Source organism: Zeugodacus cucurbitae, chromosome 4 (assembly GCF_028554725.1).
Source record: "Zeugodacus cucurbitae isolate PBARC_wt_2022May chromosome 4, idZeuCucr1.2, whole genome shotgun sequence".
Lineage (NCBI taxonomy): Eukaryota > Metazoa > Arthropoda > Insecta > Diptera > Tephritidae > Zeugodacus > Zeugodacus cucurbitae.
In genome coordinates, this window is record NC_071669.1 from 67,676,034 (window position 1) to 67,697,844 (window position 21,811).

General features: G+C 30.8%; 1 protein-coding gene and 1 long non-coding RNA gene across 9 annotated transcripts in view; one reads left to right on the forward strand and one right to left on the reverse strand.

Moving 5' to 3' along the window:
- Positions 1–21,811, forward strand: part of LOC105214101 (protein bric-a-brac 2) — an 81,180-nt gene that overhangs the window by 30,678 nt on the left and 28,691 nt on the right. The window lies entirely within an intron of this gene.
- Positions 8,935–17,028, reverse strand: LOC128921322 (uncharacterized). Its single transcript, XR_008470774.1, has 3 exons — positions 16,787–17,028; positions 9,658–9,841; positions 8,935–9,595 (listed from the first exon to the last, which is right to left on the reverse strand). It is a non-coding gene; the product is annotated as an uncharacterized LOC128921322 (long non-coding RNA).

Here is a 21,811-nt window from a genome sequence, read left to right on the forward strand (position 1 = left end):
TTATCAACTCGCTCCACATTAATTACCACATTACAATGTCGATCGGTAGAAAATATTTACACACTACACATTTGTAATTAGCAAATTGGCAATTGACTTTATAATATTGTATGCGATTTCCTAGCCACTCAACGCAAATAAATTGTGCAAATAGTAGTTTATCTTGTTAAATTTATAGTGTCGCCATAAAGTAAACACACACCACCGCTTTGGTGTTGCTGTTGTAATTTTGTTATTAGTGTTGTAATTATGGTCGCGCCAGTTGTGCAAGCAAAATTAGTAAGTTTTTACTTATTTAGTATATTATTTTGAATGTTTAACAAGTTGCAGGCGATTTTCTTATTTTCTTAAAGTTTCGTATATGGACACTGTGGCTCGAACTTGTCTGCCGCTTTCTGTTGCTGTTGTTGTTGTTGTTTAATAATTTATTTGCACATTTGGCTTCATTCATTAATGTCGCGGTGACGCTGTTGCAAGCGGCGTTGCAAGTTTGCATCGTTAGCGACATTTACAGCAAAACCATCAACAACAACAGGTGACTCAGTGCAGCGCTGTTATAGATGTTGTTTATATTGCGTTTTTTGTTTTTTTTTGTTTCTTTTGCGTACTTTTCTTTAGTTTTATTATTTGTTGTTTCAGTACTCTCATTAATTATAGCTTTCTTAGTGTCTTGTGCCACAAAGAGTGCTGGTAAAGGGTTTGGTAAAGTTGTATATATAGTATTTGATTCTTCGTGAAGTACATATATAAACTATAAAGTTTACTAAAGTCAAGAAAATATTCGTGTTTTGTGTATAAACAGCGAAATTTCGGCAACGCCATTACCTTAATTGAGTCAATTAGCAGCTTTAATTAATTTAATTGACTCAATTAAGATTTATCTCAAACACCATATAGGCTGTTGGATCTACATAATTTCATTTGAATAAAAAATTTCAGCAACACCATTATCTTAATTGAGTCAATTAGCAGCATTAATTAATTTAATTGACTAAATTAAGATTTATCTCAAACACCATATACATAATTTGATTTGAATAGTGTGTCAGTAATAACTGCTTTAAGATTCCATCAGCCTGTAATTTTAGCATTAAAATAAAGCTGTAGGCTGACGGGGTTAATATGTTGCCAATATTTTTATATTAAACCCAAATTGCTATAGTTATTACATGCAATTTGACTTAGGCTGGGTTACGCTATTTGTTAACATACTTAATGTCTCGTTATCCGTGCAGTGGCTATTTAATGAAGCCAGAGGCTTATTTGAAAATTTTAAACTAATTTAGTGCATTTAATTATATGGCAGTGCATTTATATCGCTGATGCAAATATATTATGCATTACATTGGGGCCAAGGCACCTGCGTACATAATTTAACTATGAGATTAGAAAGAAAATCAACAAACACAATTCAATATTAATTAAGCGTATTATAACTTATTTCACAGTTACTTGGCTGTCAAGGTGCAATTTTATACTTTTGACACGCAAAAACTTGCGAAAGTCAAAGCAAATAGCTGTCATAAGATTTAAAATGTATAGCGTATTATGGTGTGTGACCCACGAAATCTCGAAGTTCGATTCGAAACAGGTGATACAATTCGGACATTACAACATTCGGATTGATTTGAAATAATGTGGGTTGATTTAAGAGATTGTCGACAATTTAGAATGAAACTAACCTCACATAAATAAATGAATCTTAAATGCATAGAAGCCGAAATTATATAGTCGAAATTATTGACTATTTTGCTGACCTCAGCCTAATTAGTTTAGATGCGTCGTTCTAGAATTACCTGAAAATTAATTGTTTTGACTTTGACATTCCGTCATTAGATTTATAATTTTCTATACTAGGGTTTCAAGGATCTGTTGAAAAGAAAGTAAATATAATGGTATGCATTATTGATTATATATTCTATATCATCTTTGGGCTGTCACAATCTCTATCGGAGAACTATTACCTATTTTTTTAAAGAAAAAAGCCTCCGAGGAAAAGTCTCTATTGAAAAACACTTCTTGAGGGTATATTTGTCTCTTTTCTTAAAAAAAAGAGCTAAATCTACGGAAAAGCCTGGTAATGGAATTTAATTTTTAGAGTTGAGTGACTCACCAGCGTCACTTTTTAGCAATTTTACGATGCTGTAGAAGCTCATAATGGAGAACGAACGACTTGCATACATATAATCTTTGTTTCCACCGTTTTCCAATAGATGTCTCCAGGGTCAAGCACTGGTCGATTAAGTCGATTTTTTTTATCGATCTTGGACATTTGTGTCAACATTAACCCAACGAAATATTTGTAGAGATCTGTTTGCATCCCAAACTTATTCTCAACTGAAAATGTCACTTTTTGAGCTGAATTCTCGACATTTGCGGGAAATTTTGCTTCTCTTTTTTAATTCCAAGAAAAGTGCGGCTGAGGCTCATCGACATTTGTAACCGTTTTTATACAAAAAAAAAACTTACATTTACAAAATAACGGTGAAAGCAAAGTGGTAGGACTAATATATTATTTCCTCGGATAACCTCTGACCATACATACATACATACATATATCTATAAATTGCATCGTCATGCGTATGTCTAGAGACTGAACCAATTATGCTTCGATAAACCTGTTTTCACATTTATGTAGCGCAAAATGACGAATTTCAAATTGCACGAAATCAAATTACGCCAATCACTTTGAGATCTCGATTTGAGATATTGAACACTCATATTAGACACACACACACACATACATATATACAATATAGGTGTAATAAGTAAGAGTATGTGTTACTTGCGCAAGCAATTTGTTTGGGTCACATAATACATTTTAAGCATTTTCGATTTCATTGTCATTACGCTGTGTACAGTACGTATAAAAACATATGTACATATATAATAATTAATTTTTCATATTTTATTAAAAGCTTTGTGTAGATCAACACGTTGTTCAGCGCGGCTGGTGAACATTAATTAATTAACTTCATAACAATAAAAACGCAACCTTGTAGTGGCTATAATGAAAAATACAAAAAAAAATAAAAATTTAATAAAATTTAAAATATGAAAACACACACACATACTCACACATGTGCGCGGCCACATTAAATCATTAAATCTTTTAAACATAAAAAAAAGAACATGTGTATTGAGAAAAGCGCAAATACAAACTACGAAAATATTTTTAATTTAAGTCATATTAACAAAGAAAATCGCGATTTTAAATTAATTTAAAACTGAACAGTCACAAAAACAACAAAAAAAAAACAAGAAAAAAACTAAAAAAAAAAATAAAAAAAACAATAAAACTTAAAAAAAACTGTGGCATTGCTCATGCTGAAACAAAGAAGGCATAATTATAATATGAAGACTTTGTTGTTACTGCTCTTGTTGTTGTTGTCTTAAATCGCCACATGTGTCTGATCGCCATTTGTCTGTGTAGCTGTCAGTTTGTCGCTCCAGCGCTGGGTCGGTCGGTGTGGTCTCTCTCAGTTCGGCACGCTGCCGCTGCCCTTGTGCGATCCGTTGGGCTGCTCCGACAGTCATTTAATTTATATTAAAATATATACATATGTATATACATATATACATTAATTTAATTGCACGTATAATATATTATCTTTAGTTCCGCCCCCACCGCTTTGCTTGAGTTTCCATTGAAGTCGATGCGCACTAAAAGCAACTCTGCGTGTGTGTTGTTGTTTGGTTTGGAATTTTCCAGGAACACGCTGATTGCCTGTTCTCTCATTATAATAACAAACACCATAACACATATATTTGGCTGTATGTACTTACATACATACATATGTGAAGATGTATATGGCTTGCCACTGTAAGCTGTAAGGCTTGTGCAACAAAATAATAAAATTTAAAAATATAAACTAAATAAATATACTGGAAATAATTTAATTTATAACTCGGTTGCGTACAATTCTTATTTTATTGCCGTTGTGCTGTTGTTATTGTTGTTTTTAAATCCCCTTATGTACGCATGTTTACATATGCGTGTGCGTCAAAGTGTGTAACCCAGTCAACCAAATTGAGTTGGAGTTACGTCGTTGGTGTCTGAAGACTGGCGAAAGTGATCGAGTAGTGCTTTTTTCTTACAAATAATAACAGAAAAATGTATATAATGGAAGCTTAAAGCTTTACTAGCAGCTTCATGAAGCTTTTCCTCACATTATCTTGAAGTTTCGAGAAAAATGGTAGAAAATATAGATTTTATAAAGACTCCAAAAGAGCTAAACATTTTATGAGATATTTGTTGATGGCTTTTACCAGCTCAGAATATACCTAATTGAAGCTTAAAGCTTTACTAGATGCTCCTTCGTGCTTTTTCTTTCTTCGTTTTGAGAATAATTGTAATTTTAAGTCACTACCGAGAATTTTGTTTGAGAAATTCTCAATGCCAAGACAATGTTGAGAAGTTCATCTTTGTCTATAATTGAGCTTGAAGCTTTTCCTCATATGATGAAGTTTTGAGAAAAATGGTGGAAAATATAGATTTTACGAAGAATATAAAAGAGCTAAAAATTTTATGAGATGTTTCCTGATCGGAAAAAGTTTTAAGGTTGACTTTTACCAACTCAAAAGTCATCACTATTCAAAATATTTCTAGTTTTAGCTTAAATCTTTACGAAAAGCTTCGTCGAGCTGTTTTTCATATTTATGCGAGGTTTTGAGAAAAAAATAATTTAAGCTGTGACGAAGAAATTGGTTGACAAATTTTTTAATGACAAAAAAATGGTCAGAAGTTTATCTTTGACTGCCCAAAAGCCAGCATTATTAGAATTTTTTTTTTATATTGGAAGAAACTCAGTTTTAATCATTTGTTGTTATATTGCGAACCTACACGCATTTTATTGTTGTTGTATAAATTCCTTAAAATAGGAGTAATCTTACAAGAGAAATCTCTAATTTTGTCATTGATCTCTAATATCTCACACCAAACAAGAAAAAATATTTCTTTTTGCTCACTGGGTTACACCGCAACGCATGGTCCATGGGGCTGCGCAGCCGTTCGCATTTCGCTTTGTTATTTTTAATTATTTTTATTACATTTATACTTTTAATGCCGACTGTCATTGCATGGCGGTGAGTGTGTTGTTTGTGCCGCACAGGGCCGCAATGGGCTCAAACAACTACAATTGTACATATGTATTGTGGATTTGTTTTTGTTGCTTTAGAAACTCTTAATATGCACAATTAAAATGATAGCATCGCCGCGGAGGGCAACAGACGCACACACACACACACACATCTACAACTATAAAAGTAAATATTATTTATATCACACACACACACGTAGACACATGTGTAGAGGTATCTTCTTATTAATCATCCCATTGATGATGGCGTGCAGTGTTGCAATTTCCCCCCTCCCCGACAGCACGTCAATTCAATTCAAATCCACCGTACAATCGTCTAAACAATAATTTCTTGCAATTCACTCGCGCGCTGCGTCATAGCAACAAACAACAACAACAATAGTGTTCGCCTAGACGCAACATGACGCGCAAGACGTCGCCGACGTGCTTTGACTGTGTCGCGCCATTTGTTAGCGATGCTCGTAATTTATTGTAGCACAAATAATATATAATTTGATTTTATTCATGTGTATTTCCATCCCCCTACCTCCCCGCTTCGGTGCGATTCGGTCATAATTAATAGTATTTATTTTTAATTCATATATATTATTATTTTTATTTATTATTTATTCATCGCAGTCAGCATTACGTGCGCTGTTGTTGTTGGTTTCAAAATAATTTCACAATTTTCGTTATGAATCATGCAACAAGCGAGTGATGTTGGCAACAACGCGTGAATTTGTTGACTTTATTTTGTATGAGTGTATGTGTTTGTGAGTTCATATACAAATCCGTTGGGTCTCAATTCTGATCTCAAATGGTTTTCAGAACCACAACTGGTTGGTTGAATAATAATTTGTGAGTCTTATGCCTGGTTCACACTATGCCATTTTAATTAAGGTCATACTATTTTCCATTAATTTGTTATATCTTGGTGAAGATCTTATTCAAAATAATGGATTTGTTGATAAAAGACCTTTTCAATCGAATCCATAATCATATTTTTATATTTTTTGATTAACATATTTTAGAATATATTTTTATATTGATAAGTCAGTCGAGAAAAATTACTGCATCTTTTAGAAACCAAGAACATGCTTGGAACAGCTCTGAAACAACTACTTCGAGTCTACTTTTAAAATATCCAACAAGAACCGAATTAGAACATGATAGATAGGTATACATATTGTGCAATATATAGTGAGGTCGATTAGCTGGTCTATAGTTAAATTTAAAGGTTTAAAAAGAATGTAATGAGATCGGTACTTATGCTCTGAAAGACCGATAATACTACGCTAATAATTGGATATCATTTATAAACAGAGCTGTAAGATGTTAGACATGTTGGAGTTGTTTTCATAAAACCTTTCTTGGATTCTTCATTATGTTTTAGAACACACATAGCTTAAATTTTGGTAGAGGATTCCAAAGGCTAGGGGTTTTGCCTATAAATAGATTGATGATCTTTGGAATTAAAATTTCAAGAGTATTCAAGTGCTGTAGTTGAACTTTGACTGACTGATTTTACTAATTTCATTAGTAATCGTGGTAAATTGGTATGTTTTGAGATTAATTATAATTAGAATGGCGATCTCACATCTATATCTTGAGTTTCAAAATTGTATGCACTTCAGGGAATCAAACCTTTGAATAAAATCAACCCTTTACAGAGATATCTTAATATATTATTCCAATTTTTTTGTTCAAAATTTACCTACAGGGTGGCATCAAACCACAGGAGTACTACAAACGAGAGGCAAAGGGTGCCCATAATTGTTTTTCGCCGTATGAATCGCGTTTTTATTGCACTCTTGTGTGCCTCTTTATTAGAATATAAATATAATTATATATTTTGTTCCATTCGCCTGCGTCTAAATAAGTTCCGTTGCAAATTTCGCTTGCCACAGATGGGCGAGTACAATGTCTACACGATTCGGATTATTTATGTAATTTTTTCTTAAATTAATTTCGCTTCTGAAAATATGTATTACACGTCGTTCACGCGGGTCTTTGAACTTTCTGCGCGCTTATTACATGCAAACAAACACACATACAGTTGGTTATACGGAATTTTTTGCTTCTAGCATACTCGTATTGTGCGCTAGTTTTGGGCGCTGTAATTATGGGTATTATTAAAGTGATTTAAAGGAAAGCCTCTATACTTCTGTTGGTGTCTGCGCATATATGTAGGTGTGTGTGTGTGTGCTTTGCGGTTTGAAAATGTTCTAATAAATATATTCGAATTAGCTTAGCTGTGGAGCCAAGCGTGTCTGTGTTGTTTTGTATTTCCAAATGCTTTATATTTAATCCAACTCGCGTATGTGTTTGTGTGTAATCTAATAATATATTAATATAATTATGAATAATATTTAAATAATAAGCGGTAAAGTTCATAATAAATTTGCTGTATTTGGGCGGGAAATATGGTAATAAAGCTTTCTGAATGAAATTTAGTAATTTTTTATAGAATTTTATTTTAATTATTGGTTGGCTGATTTTAATTGAATTTAATTTGAAGAAGTGAATAATAATAATATTTATGGAAGTCATTCAAAAGCTCAAAATGAAAAACTATTTTTTTATAGTTTTTAATAAGATAATAATTCATAAATTTTGTTAAAAATAAAATAATAACAAGTTAACGGGAAATAAAAAAAAAACAAGAAAAAACGTTAACATAATATACCCTTCACAGGTGCATTTCTTCTAGTAACTATGTGTTTTATCAAATCTAAAGACGTAAGAAAAAGTAAGTAAAAAAAGAAAACATTTTACTAATTCTTTTTAGCCGGATTGTTTGCTAGAAACATTAAGGTTATATAGTTAACCGATCTAAACAATTTCTTCGGAGATTATATTATTACCTTTAGCAGTAATCCATGTCAAATTTCGTGAAGATACCACGTCAAATGCGAAAATTTTCCATACAAGCCATTGATTCCGATCGTTCAGTTTGTATGACAGCTATATGCTATAGTGAACCGATCCGAACAATTTTTTCGGAGATTAAATTATTTCTATAAGCAATAACTCACATCAAATTTCGTGAAGATATGTAGTAAAATGCGGAAGTTTTCCATACAAGCCCTTGATCCGATCGTTCAGTTTGTATGACAGCTATATGATATAGTGGTCCAAAATCGGCAGTTCCAACAAATGAGCAGCTTCTTGAAGAGAAAATAACATCTTCAAAATTTCAAAACGATATCTTAAAAACTGAAGGACTAGTTCGTATATATACAGACAGACAGACGGACGGACGAGCAGACAGCCGGACTGGATGGCTAAATCGACTCAGTTCAACACTTCCACGCTTCCTTCTGGTTGTTACAAACTTCGTGACAAACTTAATATACCCTGTTCAGGGTATAATAAATATAAAAGTTTAACAACTTTGATATTTGAATTAAAAATGAATAAATTTTTATTATTTTGTTGTTGTAATATAAAAAATATATAAAATAGTATCAAATTCATGCTCTGAATTTAAATTTTTAAATTATTTTTATTTATTATGAAATATTTATTTTACCATAAACATAAAAATTAACTAAAAAAAAATAAAAAACAAATTGAATATTAACTTAAATATAATAAAGAAAAATGTGAAGATAATTTGAAAGAAGTTTAAAAATCAAAATTGAATAAATCTAAAATAAAATCTAATTAGGAAAAAATAAAAATTAAATTTACTTATTAAATAAAGTAAAAAAATAAAAATCATCATCAATCAATAATAATAAAATAATGGAGGAAAATATTATTAGAACAGTTTTAATGTAACTGAATATAATTTGCTTTTTATTGTAAAAAATATATAATATTTTATAGAAAAAATATAATTGTTTTCTTTCTGTAATTGTTTTAATAATTTTTTTTTCAATAAATTTCCACATCAAAAAAATATTTCTATTTCATATTTCATTTTCATATTTAAATATTTCATTTAAACAGATATTCTGAACCAACATCTTGTTATTTCCTTCCGCGTCCAATATTTATTTAAACTGCTGCATTAGTCACATTTGTAAATATAATTTAAAGCAAGGGATAAAACACAAACGTGTCATTTCCACTGTAAATTACTTTTCTCTGCAACCCTATAAGGCAGTACAGTGCATATATACATATGTATGTGTGTATGTGTGTGTTTATTTAATTTGTTGCATATTTTGTTTGTATTGTTTGTACGACTCATTCTTCATTTTTCAGCGTTTGAAGTCACTGTTCTTTCACTGCAACATTCGATTGATAGTTTTCATTTATTTTTTTTTCTGTAAACTATTTGTTGTTGTTATAATTGCGCATTCGATTGCCATTAAGAGTGCGTTTGTATATACATATATAAGTATAGGTATGTACATGTGGTCTCAAGCGGTATTTCATCATCATCTGCATGCGGTGTGTTGCTGTTGCCCCTCGCCCAACCAGTATACACTGTGTTAATGCAGTTCTTGAAGACACAACGCTGGTCGCATTATTAGCCCGCTGTTGCGGTGTATTGCTTCCTGTTTCTGCTGGAAATATAGAATTATATATGTATGTATATGTGTAATCGTTTGCACTGCACTTCTCTCACTTTCCTACTGCTCTTCTCTTGGCCACAGTATCCTTACTTCTTTCTTGCACACACACCACACATGCTTACCCCCCGCATTCGTGTTGCATGTGTGCATATGTAACTGTGTGCGTGTGTGCCTTTCTTTATTGCTTCTTGCATTTCTTACGATATTTTTTTGATTACTTTACGAATTTTAACACATCTGTTGAAATGCATTAAAATTACAACTGCAACAACAACAACAACACACACATCCATATGCACATACAATATAAGCCGCATAATAACAACAAAGTAGCATCATCAGATATTACTCAGTTCAGTTTGAAGAAATGCATTTTTATTGCCGTTTGTATTTGTTGTTGTTGTTGTTGTTGTTGTTGTTGTTATTCTTGTAACATCGATATAATTGTAGTTGCTGTTGCTGTGCGCTTGCTTGCCTCACCGTTGTATTTATGAGCTGGATGGATGCAAATGCATCTGCCGGCACGTTCATCTTACCGATGCAACAAAAATAACAAGAAAAACAACAACAACAACAACAAAGACACACATATGTACACACAAGTGATGCTGAGACAGCGCAACTGCATATTTTGACTGTGTTGTTGTGCGTGTGTGTGTGTGTGCTTTAACTGCACGTTTATAAATATTTATTACTTTATTACAACAAAAATTAAGAAAAGAAAAAAGTGGCAATTTACAACAATGACGAATGCCAGCACAATGTATCCTCTTTGTAGAGCACAATGCATTTGTGTCTTCTCGGCTGTCTGTCCGTCCGTCCGTGTCTCTTCGCTGCCGTCTTATAATTTCGTAAAACTCCTCGCACCTCCTTGCCTTGTTTGTATGTGTGTGGGTATTTTATTCTTAATACTTAAATGTCTGTATGTATTTATTTTTTTAATTTTATTCTTATTGTTCTTCTTCTTCATCTTCATCTTCATCTTATTCTTATTCTTATTTCGTGTTCAGCTTCCAATGCCCATGTAGTCTCATAAATTTTTAATATTCACTGCCTTTTCCCTTTGTATTTTGTCTGTCATTATTTTATTACTTTCGTAGTGTTTGCCATCTACGAATGTCTGCATGTCTGTATGTATGTGTTTATGTGTGTATATTGGTTATAAATACGAAATTTTATAGTGCTATAAATGTGAAATAAATAAATGGAAATACAAAATATTACTTCGAAAGTTAAATATACACAAATCTGTGTGTGTTTGTCTATAACTTAGTTGGAGAAATAATTTACGCTTCCATCCTAATTGTAGAGCCCTTGGTAGTAAAGGAATAAAGGAATTGTTCTACATATGTACATGCCGCAGATACACAGAGACATACATAGACGTGTATTATAGTAGTTAAACAGATTAAGCGTTTTCCTACCTGTGTGCCGTATAAATTATTTTTATAAATAAATTAAATTATTTATTAGTCCATAATCAGTGCTTTGTCGTAAATGAGTTTAGCTTCGCGGGTTGCTTATAAAAGATTTGAGTTTTTATGGTAGTTTCTTCAAAATCTTTATGTAGGTTTATTGTTTAATGTCTGCGAAAGATTAATATACATATATTTTTTAGGGTCGGTCTTAATTTTTTGTAGCCCAATAATTCTTTTCTGCGTGTAATTTTCAATAATAATTATTTTTTTTTATATATTGTGTTTTTGTTTTAACTGAAGAAATGGGTCTTAGTGACTAATATCAATGTCATTAACATAAATTTCTACCTCACTATTTATGTTCAGTTAATGAAAAATATTCAGATTGTTTTATGTCTCAAACTTAAGTCTATAGAACAAGATATTCTAGACTAGCAGTTCCTAACCCCTTCATTTCTCACCAATTACTATTATCCTATGTATTTTGAAATATATTTATTTGAAATATATCTTTTCTTCTTCTAAAAGTTAGTGATTTCTGACAATTTCCTGGTATGGTATATTAGTCATGATGAAATTAGCTATCTCAGCTGTTTTTTGACGCCACTTTAGCGTAGGCTCCGAGAAGTGAATACCATGACAGTTGTTTAATTAAAACAAGAAAAAACGTTAACTTCGGCTGTACCGAAGCTAATATACACTTCACAGGTGCATTTCTTTTAATAACTATGTGTTTAAGCAAATCTAAAGACGTAAGTAAAAAAAAGAAAACATTTTACTAATCCATGTCAAATTTCGTGAAGCTACCACGTCAAATGCGAAAAATTTTCCATACAAGCCATAGAATCCGATCGTTCAGTTTGTATGGCAGCTATATGCTATAGTGAACCGATCTGAACAATTTTTTCGGAGATTAAATTATTTCAATAACTCATACCAAATTTCGTGAAGATATGTAGTAAAATGCGGAAGTTTTCCATACAAGCCCTTGATTCCGATCGTTCAGTTTGTATGGCAGCTATATGATATAGTGGTCCAATATCGGCAGTACCGACAAATTAACAGCTTCTTAAAGAGAAAATAACATCTGCAAAATTTCATTTCGTATATATACAGACGGACAGACAGACGGACATGGCTAAATCGACTCAGCTCAACATACTGATCATTTATATATATACTTTATAGGGTCTCCGAGTGGGCTTCCTTCTGGGTGTTACAAACATCGTGACAAACTTAATATACCCTGTCTGTTCAGGGTATAAATATTTCCAACTCTTTGGTATTAATTATCGTATGACACAAAATAATTCTGACTGATCTATTTTTATTGCACTATTATTTGTTGGATAAATGAAATCTGGAAATCCTATTACCAATACTCAAAATTTCTAGAACCAAAATACTAAAAATTTGTGAATATAAATTTTTTGTATTATAAATAATTTAATTGAGACCCTTGTGGAATCATAGTTTAGTTCAATTTAGGAACTACAGCCTTAACACGTTAAGAAACCTCTATATTACCAAACAGTAATTCTCCCTTCTAGTGAAAGTGCTGTTATTATTCATCTACGAGACCTAAAACTAGTATTAGAAGTTGGAGATACACTTCAACGCAGAATCAAGTTTAATGGTTATTGGGAAGAACTGTTCATAGTGCTTTAGAATACAATCTACTACCTTATAATAGACTTCTAAGCCTAGTCTTTGCTCACTACGCGTTGCTGAAAAATAAATAATATTTATTTGTTTTAAATTCAACTATTTCATCGATATGTAATTGAGTCCATTAATATATATTGAACGTGGTTACTATCATGTAATTTATCAAATGAAATAATAATTGGCATGTGCATACATATACATATAGGACATAGCCACTCACATTTACATTATATGAATATAATAATGAAACAAATTATATGCAATGAGCAGGAGAAGTAAATACTAGAATTATTTCTTAGTATATGACATAGGCCCGCATACGAAACCTGAATATATTTTATAATGACTGATGGTACGTATGTATGTGGCACAACCGAATTGCCACGCCCTTTCAACAATAATTATTTGACCTATTTATTACATTTGCAATGACATCGCTATAATTTACTATAGTTTTTTCCAATTAAAAATATATTATTATATGTATGTATATATTGGTGTGTATGTGTGTATAAGCTTGACGCTTATTGTCGGCAAACGCTCGTCTACAAATGCACTTTAAACATTAACGCCTCCATTATAATTAAATGTATAAATTCTGCTGCCTTTTCATTAAATAAATTTTATTCTTTAATTACATACGCACATAAAAGAAAACGAAAAACAAAAAAATTGAAAAAATAATCTATAAATATATGTATATGTGTGTGTGTGCACATAAGTATAGTACTTGCATATGTAATGGCACAATTTTTTCCTAGCAATTTATAAGAAAAATATTTAATGATATACCCCAACGAATTAAATGTACGACCGACAGACTGCCGCAACAGTCAAACGTATGCCGAGCGCTCGAATCGACTGATGAATGAGACAACGCTGTGCTACATACATTTGTTTGGTAATGATGCACTTACTGAGCTGGTAGGAAAAATTTCGAGTGAGTTGTATGTGAGATAGAAAAAATTAGTTCGTGAAATGATTGAAAGAAATTAATTTTGGAGGCATGGTAGACTAATAAATGTAATTTTGAAGCAAAAAATTTAAAAATTACAAATTAAAAAAAATTAAAACTAAATTTATTTTCGTTGAAAAAATATAATAAATTTCAATTTGTTAAAAAAAAAAATTAAAAAAAAAATATTTTAAAATTATAATTTTAGGCAGTATACCTGGAGCTTACGCTGTAACAAGTACTTTTGTGAAAAAAAAAATATTTTAAAATTTTAATTTTTTTTATATGATAAATACCTCCAATTCCTATTTCCTACCGTCGTCAATACCTTTGTAGTCATGTGCGTTCACACAACTAAGTAGAACAACATATGGACTGGCGCTGCATGCAATAATGTGTGCCACACAATTGTGCGGCAGTTTGTGAAATGCATAAAAAAAAACGAAATATAATAACAAAATTTATTCAGGGCAATTATTTATTATTGCTTTCTTTGCTTGCTACCTTTTTTATTTTAAGCAAATTGAAGTTGTTGTATTTTTATCCAGCTTTTTTTCTTCTCAATACAATTATTATTACTTTTTTTTTTGGCTTTTATGACTATTGGATTTTTCTTGCATTGTAATACATGGTTTATTTGCTACACTCTTTTACCGTTTATTCCGATGCATATGCGTTTGTTTTTTAATTAATGTCTTACGTTATTGTTATTGTTATTATATTACTTGCTATTTTTTTATTATTATTTTTCAATTCATTTAAGTACTGGTTAGTTGTGGCTGGTAGGCGTGTAATTTCTATGTGCGTGAGTGTGTGTGTGTTACAATTTTAATTATAAATTGTATTTTTTTAATTTCTTCTGTTTCATTTTTATTGCACCCTAGGCGTTTTTGTCATGCTGACTATGCGTTTTTCGCTGCGTTTAACATATTTTACACACACACCTACATACATACATACGCATACGCATATATTTATTCATTTGATTGCATTACATTTCATTTGTTTTTAAAATTGCTGCGTTTCCGTGCATTATTCTTCGTTGTATGGCGTTTTAGACACGCACCAAATTATAAGCACATACACATATGTATGTATGCAAATGTATGCACCTTAGTACATATGTACATATGTCTATATATTTATACATATGCACACACCTTTAACTGCATTTCTATTTGCTTACAATTAAAAAAATATTTTTTTTCCCTACAATCAAAGCATTGCATTAATTTACAGTTTTTAAAAATCTTATAAATGGAAGACGTTTAAAAAAAGTCTTAATAACAGCTTCAAGGTTGCTTAAAAAAAATATAGTAAAGTCATAGTTTTAATTAATACTTGCAGTTCAATTTCACGCTTGAAGGAATTTAAAGTAAACTGCATGACTTTCGAAAAAATTGATTTATAGTAAATTATCTTTTGTAGATAACATTTTTTTAAGTTTTCGTCAGTGGGTGAATAATAATATAAATTTAAATAGACTACGTAGTCAAGTTTTGGTAGCAAGTATTGAAGACCCAACATTTTTACCTTAATGTAATTTTTGAGAAAAATATCGATACATTTTTACCGAAATCGATTATTTTCTTACTAGTTCCGATTATTTTTTTAACCAAAAGCGATTATTTTCTTACTAGTTTCGATTTTTTAAAAGTCAAAATCGATTATTTCACCAAATCCAAATTATTTCAAATTAATCGATTGTTTTTTTTAGATTTTTGATTTAAAATAGATTATAAAGAAAATCTATAAATTTTATAAAAATCAATATATTTTAACCAAAATCCATTATGTGACGCCAAATTAGAAATTATGGCTTTTAAAAATCGACTATACTATATAAAGAAAATCTATAATTTTTTTCTAAAAATCGATAGTTTTAACCAAAATTAATTTTTAACCTAAATTGATTATATTTTCATCCAAAACCATGTTGTTTAAAATTAATCGATTATTATTCTTCGGATTTTTATCAAAAAATCGATTAGGAGTAAGAGAATTGTTAATCATATCGATATATTTTATCCAAAATCCATTTTTTTACATCAAATTCGAAATTAGGGTTTTGAAAAATCGATTATAAGAATATCTAACTTTTTTTCAAAATCGAGATTTTAGACCAAAATGTATTATATTTTTAACAAAAACGAAATTTTTTGATTACAAATCGATTACATTTTAGGAAATCTAATTTTTTAACAGAATTCGATTAATTTTTTTTTTAAATCGATAATTTTTTAACAAAATATATAACTTCTTAATCAAAACCGATCTGTTTCTTTTAACCATCGTTTATATGAATTATTTTTACAAATAATTCCGTTGAAATTTTCCCGCGAACCACATAAATTTATAGCTTCAGATCTATTTGTTAAACTATTTCATTTGGCGATAAACGCTTCAAAGTTTACATGAGGTATGAGGTCGTAATTGCACATTTTGCTCTTGAAATAGATCTAAGTTGCAGTGAAGCAAAACGAGAAATTGAGAACGCTATATATGGTAGTTATATAGTAGTAGAAGACATTCACTGTCAATCATTTCTAATGAACTCTGTTATCATCAGGTTTGATGGCTTATTTGCGAGAGTCATTACGGATGTCATCATGATCGCGTGGACTTGTAAATATAATACACAAATATATTTGCAAAAATACAAAGTTCGCAATGCAAGCTTTTTAGCAACATTCTCAGCGATAAAATGTGTTAAAACATGAAATATGACAAATAAAAACTAGAACTAAAAAAAAACAAAAATAAGAAATATAAAAAACATGAAAATTATAAAAAACGACGTCTCATCCACTAACGCCAAGCTGTGCGAAATGCGAAAATATTTTGCTACTGTTAACACTTTGCAGTTGTTTGACAACTTTTTCGCACACATGCCACCACGAATGGGCCAACAACAACAAACAACCACAAATTTGGCTATTAATTTTAGCGCCTATTCGTCTATATGTTTGCACATACATATATCCGCTATGATTCGTGTTTCTTCATTTGGTCTTTTGCCTCTTGCCTTTTGTCACATACACACACGCATACAGGTGCACAGAAATTGATTAACAAAGGCATTTCTTGTTGTTGTTGGTATTAATAACATTTATACCGCGCATTCTCGTTTTTGTGCTTTACCTTGTTTGTTGTTGTTGTTGTTGTTATTTGATATTTAAATTAAATTAAATTTTATTACTCAAAATTTTTACACGTGCGCTCGATTATTTATTTATTTATTTTTTATTATCATATTTTTTTTTATTTTTTTATTTGGTTTTTTTGATTTTTTTTGTTTTGGAATATTTTTTCTCATGATTTCTTTTGAACTTTGAATACATTTGTGGCTTGGCTGGTTCGGTATTGTTTTAGATATTACGCTAGATGTGGGTATTTTTTGTATGGGTTTATAGTTAATTTTGTCACACGTCATTTGAGCACCGTTGACTCTCATAACGGTTATTATTTTTAAATATTTGAAGTTTAATCTATCTAGAAATCTATTTATAGATCTATTTACGTATAACTTGCTACCTAAAAAAAAACTTATCAAAAAGCACATGTCTCCAAATCACTATGCATATAACGGTTATGAATTCGTTAAGTGCGCTGAAAAATATTTTTTTATATTTTATATATTTTTTTTTCGTCCTCCATTCCACACAAATATTCAATTTATACACATACCTCAAGCCACATTGTACTACTTTTATTCACATGTTGTTGCTTTTGTTTCTTTTTTTTGTAAATTGTTTTCGAAAAAGTACAATTTTTTATTAGATTTAGGTGAAATGTTATGCACAATTATAATTATTGTTGTGAATTATTAATATGTATACATACATATATACACACTCACATGTAGTGACATTTACTTTTACATTTGATTGCGTGTGCTCGGCATGTAGCGCGTTCAACGGAACGTGCCACGATTTTTAACTTTTTAACAATCATAAAACAAAATATGCCATTTTCTCATGTACGTACCAATATACATATTTCTATATGCCTTGTATATGATGTAGTGTCGCTACAATAATGATATGTCATTTATTGTATTTTCACTTGATGGGAATTTCGTGTCAGGTGATGTTTGTTGAAAAAAAAAACAAAGCAAAACATAATAATAAATGACAAAAAATTAACTCGAGTAAAATGAATAACGAGTTGATAACCTTATTTTTCTAAGTGGATTGAAATTATTTGGTGTTGTATTAGAATTTATGGAAATTGGTATTAATTTGAATTCTAGGTTAAATGATTTTAAAATGACATTAGCGAATGATATTTTATTATATAAGTTCTTAAATAACTGGATAAATTTATTTGAAGAATAGAAAAGAAAGTACTGGAAATATTTTACAGAGAGTCACTGTAGCTGACTGCGGCAATTTCGAAGAGTAAGACTATATAAACTTACATTTTTATTAAATACTAACGATAAATATTTAGTTTCATAGGTAGTTAAACGAAGTCGCTTCGAGAAGTAAACAGACCGTTTGTATTTATTAAAATTAATATTTGAAATTAGTCCACGTTAAATATAATAAACTTGTCTTAAGTATTGGAAAGAAATTTAAACTCATTTTGATACAACCCTGAGCTTGCCAAGCAATCAAGGTTTTTTTCTTTCTTAGAGAAGATAAAGATTGAATTGAGTTGAAGTCAGTAAACACGGGATTGAGCTAGTTCCTGTACCTTACTGACAAATTTTTCACTCCTTCAGATGTTTTCTTTCTCGTTTCTTGAGCTCTGAGTTGACTAGATTTACAAACGGAACGTCAGAAATAAAACAAATACAATATATCCGCCCAAAAGAGGGTTATTTGTTCTAAAAATTTAACTTGGTGCATGAAAAAATGTCTGCTCAAGGGAGGTGTCCGTTAAGACAGGTTTCTCTGTAATTCTCACACACTTCTAATATCTTTGAGTGGTTCAGAATAGATAGCAATGTCATTCTGTTTTATAGAAAGATTTGGGGATCAGACGATATATGTCTCAAACCAAAAGTGTGGAGAAATTTCCCCACCTTTGACGATTTATTAGGTTCTTCAATATTTTGTGGTGTCTAGAAAAACGGTCTTCATTGTCATTTGTTTGACCTTTTGAAACTGAAATTTACCTCAAAGTTTTTCGCTCTCAAAAATAAAGATTTTTGCTCTCTCTTTGGACACTTTGAAAATGTCTTACAAAACGACTTATTAGAGTATATATGAATATATATACATATTTATATATGTAAATAAGTGTAATAAATAATATTTTGGAAGAAAAGCGGCGCGCATGCGCAGTGCACACACCAACAAATAATCATAACATAAACTCAGCGTAGCAGAGACCAACATAATAAACAATTAAAAAGTAGGCTATGGCCATTAAAGGTAAATTAAAGAAAAACCAAGCGAGAAAAAGACGAATGACAGAAAGGCAATACGGACAATACACACTTTTATAGTTTATATATATATTTATATATATATATATATATATATATATATATATATTAATTTTATTTTTTATAGTGACACGCGAAAATCTAAAATGTATAACTATATATGTTTGAGTGTGTGTTGTTGTAGTTGCGGAGCCTAACTTATGAATAAAATATAACTAAGCTATAATGACAAAGCAATCATAAAAAAGCAAGCAAACTTTCAGGCAAACTGTTTGGCAATATACAAATGAGATGATAAATTTTGGCTGGAAAAAAATTATAAAAACAACAACAAACACACAGCAATATTTAAAAAACGGCTGCATAAACTGGTCGCTCGTGTTTGTTGCGGTTTCACTTAGAAAAAAATAATTCGCGTTTGTTGTAGCTGATGCCTTAAAAAAATAATATTAAATAAAAATTAATTTGAATAAAAAATTTAAAAGATTTTTTTTCTGCATAACTTTAAACCTTTTCAAACAGTTGCCAAGTGGCTGTGTTTGGCAAGCAAATGGTTTTTAGAAAATTTTAGTATTAAAAGAAAAGAAAAAACTAAATAACAGCACTTATGTTCCCGTAAACCCTTTAGCGCGTAGCCCTAACCTCACTTCGCATGCTCTGCAAAGTGTTGAAATTTGCTAATAGCTCTTTTAGCATAAATTAATCAATTTTTATTATATATTGGTAACGTTTGTATAATTTATGCTGCCAGACCGAGCAGACAATGCATGATAAAGCAATAACAAAAACAAAACTAAGAAAAAACAACGCACACGCACATGCCGCTAAATATGTATGCATACAAAAACAAAAGCGACGAAGAAAAATACAGAAAAGGAAAAAAAAACGGGGGAAAAAAATTAAAAAATAAATAATGCAGAATAAATTTTATAAGCAGACAAACATACAAATTTGACATAATAAAAGTAAAACGTGTTTGCATAAATTAATTAATAAGACAAGACATTAACATCGCGGCCGATGTGTTGTTGGTGCTGTGTGTGTGCGGTCCCAGCTGCCGCCTATAGCTACAGTATTCAAATTGTGAGTTTGTTTGACTGTTTGCTGTACGGTTATGAAATGACGAGGGAAAGTTGATTTCGTTCAGTTGAGTTCCAAAGTTCAGGAAATTAATGGATCTGAGTTATCAGGAAAGGATATTCGCGAATAAGAAAAGTGTTGCATCAGTAAATTCAAATGATAGAGGAAAACATGAGAAATATGTTTCCGGAAATTACTTACGAGATTCCACGGAGAGAAGAATTCGCCTATTCTGGTCTTCAATATGGTCAAATATGGACGCTCCGTAAAAACTGTTAATTCAGTTTTATAGTTCATTTAGTCTTCTATTTGATACATCTCGAGTCCCACTAAATTCACTTACTGAGGGAACACTCGAGTAAAAGTATTAATAATGTAAATTTCAGCGCTCTAGCTTTAGCTCCAAGCTTTAACACCAACAATAAATCTTTCTTCAGTGTTCCCATGACGATATTACCTATTGTTTCAGCACTTATCACAAGTAGTTTATAGTGTTATCTAATGTCTCCAAATTCTGGCATGTATTTCCAAAATATTAGAGAGTTCGTCTTCTAGTTTCTTGTGCGAAGAAGTATGAAGAGTTACTAGCAGCTTGTACTTACTTGAAAGGGATTTCCAGATCAAAGAAATTGACAATTTTTGTCGATCGAGCAGTTAAAGAGATCAGTCTAAATTAATACATATGTAAGTAACAAGAAAATTCGATAGCTTAAATTTGTGGTACTTTTTTGGTAATTTGAGTCAGGTTCTATAAAATTTAGTAATAAATAAAATTCAATATCTCTCTGCTGGAGTTGAAACATTTCACCTGACAGGTTTGGAAGTACCCTCAAGATTTGACTAATATCTCAATATATAAATACTTGAATGATTCACATATTGAGAAGAATTGTAAATTTGTAATAAGAATATAGCGTTCAAAAGAGAAAATAAAATGAAAACCGCTTCAACTTATGACGTCGGATGAGGAAGTGAATTACAAACGTTGAAAGATCAGACGTACAAGGAGAGGGAGAACACGAAGCAACGTAGGAAGAAGTAAAGTAAGATTGATCTTCAGTAGTGTTGGAGAATTCTTAGCTTTGTTTGCTAAAAAAAAGAAGAGGAATCAACTGTAAAGAAATGGATGCGTGATCGTAGTCATGTTTACAATGTATATATGTATGTTTGCTTCCTGAATAAAAAATTAAGAATAAGAATCCCCAAGTTTTGATTGCTAAAACGGTATTTGCGATGTTTCTTGGAAACGGATTTAAAATTTGCCTTGTTTTGTGCAATGAAAGGCATATAAAAAATCAATGCAATTTATAATCGACACGCAATTAAGAATTGAAATAAATTTTAAATGCACAAGAAGCGAACGTGTGAAATAAAGTGTATGTTGGGAAGAACGGCGTGGACTTTACTCATTTTTTAGCAATTTCGGTTATAGCCAACGCATGCGCACGTACGCAAATGAATCACATGCCCGAAGTGCTGGTAAATTATGCAATTCCAAAGTACCGTTATATTAATAAATTAACGCATTTCCGAGATTTACGATTTTAACTTGTTGTGTTGCTATGTTGTTGTTGCTGGTTTGCCGTTTTAGTCATTGCAACCGATTTGGCTTTGAAGGGTCGTTAAGCGGTTTTTTCGGTCAATATATCTTTCGGTTAAAAAAATACAAAAAAATCAAAATTTTTTAAAAG